General features: G+C 34.7%; 1 non-coding gene across 1 annotated transcript; it reads left to right on the top strand.

The window, feature by feature from the left end:
- The first annotated feature begins 1,767 nt into the window (after nt 1-1,767).
- Nucleotides 1,768-1,874, top strand: LOC113300799. The gene has a single exon (XR_003335923.1). It is a non-coding gene; the product is annotated as a small nucleolar RNA R71 (small nucleolar RNA).
- The last annotated feature ends 567 nt before the right edge of the window (nt 1,875-2,441 follow it).

Genomic DNA, 2,441 nt, shown 5'->3' with positions numbered 1-2,441 from the left:
ACAAGAACTTGAAATTGATTTTTACATATGGTAGCTCTTTTGATACATAACAAAAAGAAACAAAAAAATTACATGACACTTTGCAAGAGGTAGCCCTTTTTGATGCACCCAGTTAAATTCGATGGTTGTCTTTCTTAATGTAACCTCCACCTTCTATCCCAACCAACCAAAGAACAAGCTAGTCAAGTTTCGTTCAGTATTCTAAAGTGATTGGCAATCGTAACTTCCTATCAAATACCTTGAAGATCGAGGCCATACATGTATTGGTAGATCGTGAGCGTGCAAATTTCTTATCACTATGTGAATTGTGCTAGAATCAGGGTGCCTAAATATCTAGACTAAGACTCCTAATAATTACATATTTGCACAAGAGTCAACATTTCAAGGTAAATGAGCTCCATTTTTTTATGATTTTTTAATTTTTTAATTTTTGTATTTTGATTTTTTTCAAAAAGAAGGAGGAGTTCTTGTTTTCAATTATGGCATATTATCAAAGTATCTACTTTTCACCCCCAAACCTAAACTAAACATTGTCCTCAATGTTTCAAAATATGAACAAAATTATAATACAACATATGAAGAGGATCATGTTGAGTAGAGAAAAAGGAAAGAGAATACCCGATTTCGGCGAAAGCAATATTAGAACTCCGTTATTCAAGGCAAGAATCCAACATATGTCAGCCGAGATCATATTGGATTAGCAAAATATATACAAAAGGAACAAAAGGGTTTTAAAGAAATTTTATCTACTGGATTATATACAAAAATTCACCATACACTAACAATCTAAAGAGTTGAGGATCAACCCAAAAGACAAAGTGTAGAGGTTTCAACAGCTTCACACAATAATAAAATGGAAAAAATGCACGTGAAACTGTGAAACAAAATGAGCTACCCCCAAACCTGGATTTTACAGAAGATATAGTTTTGAAAACAAAATCGCGCAGTTTTGGGGGTTCATCATGTACGAGGTCTAACTCGAAATGGACTGTGCTAGGGACGGGCAAACATGCTATTTCCAACTGTGGTTCCTCAAATGTATTATATTTGGTTGAAAAATAGTCCAATAGGACTTGGGAAGCACACAGTTCCAAACCTAGATTAGGCATTTTCAGAAAAATTGGTTTTACAATATCGGTACAAACCAAATCTAGATTGGGTGGAGGGCCATCAGATTGTGACTTATGTAGAAGAATAGGCACATCATTATCAATCAAATCAAAATCTCCTAAATCATCTACACATATCACATCATGCTTACAATCATCAATCACATTAGCAAGATCACAATCAGAGTCATCAACATCATTAACAGATTTATCCTCGTGTATCGGCTCATCAGGGGAAACATCACATGGAATATTAGAAGACATATCATGCATTAAGGTCGGGGCAGAGACGCCTAATGTATTTGAACCCAAAGGTTCCATAACATTTTCAGTATAGACATGTTCTTCTAACATAACATCATAGTCATCATCATCATCATGATAGGGATTTTGCAATCTAGGATAATTTTCAATCCTAAGGTCGGAGCTATTACAAGAATAAAACTCTAACTCATGGGGGTGACTCATATCATGTGGTGTTGTTCCTATTTCCCTAACGGATTCCCATTGATGGGTTTTTTCTGCAATCTCGGCTAAAAAATTCCATGCATCATCCACAGATTTATCAAGAAATTTACCATTACACATAGACTCAACCATGGTTCGAGATTTAAAGTCTAGTCCCTCATAGAGGATGACGACAAGTCTCCACTTCTCAAATCCATGGTGCGGACATTCGCTCAACAAATCATTAAAACGTTCAAAATAGTCAAAAACAGTTTCCTCATCCAACTGGACAAAACAATTGATATTTTGACGAATAGTGATGGTCCTATGATGTGGAAAAAATCTTTGGAAAAATTGTTTAGTGAGTTGTTCCCAAGTGGTGATTGATTGTGGTCTCAAACCATAAAACCATGTTTTGGCCCTTTCCTTTAGAGAAAATGTAAACAAACGCAATTTCAGAGAGTCTTCGGCCTTATGATCAGGCTGCATAGTACAACAAATTTGTTCAAACTCTTTTACATGAGTATAGGGGTTCTCAGAATCGAGCCCTCGAAATATAGGAAGTATTTGTATCATGCTTGCATTTATTTCAAAAAGGTCATTGGTTTGAGGTAAGACAATACATGATGATGGAATTTTTATTGTGGGATACATGTATTCATGGAGAGCATTAGGTTGGCCCATTTTGAAAAGACACAAAGCCCACTATTTGGTTTTAATGGGTTTTCAAAAATTTGGTTTTTTATGGGAAAATTTTGGTTTTGATGGGATATATTTGAAAAAGAAAATTTGGTTTAAAAATGGGAGCAAAGTAGAAATTTGGTTTTAAAATTGGGAGCAAAAGAAAATTTTGGTTTGTTGATGGGATTTTTTTTTTTTTTTTTT

The sequence above is a fragment of the Papaver somniferum genome, chromosome 7 (assembly GCF_003573695.1).
Source record: "Papaver somniferum cultivar HN1 chromosome 7, ASM357369v1, whole genome shotgun sequence".
Taxonomy (NCBI): domain Eukaryota; kingdom Viridiplantae; phylum Streptophyta; class Magnoliopsida; order Ranunculales; family Papaveraceae; genus Papaver; species Papaver somniferum.
The sequence above is the reverse complement of the archived record's forward strand: the minus strand, read 5'-3'. Positions and strand labels throughout refer to the sequence as shown.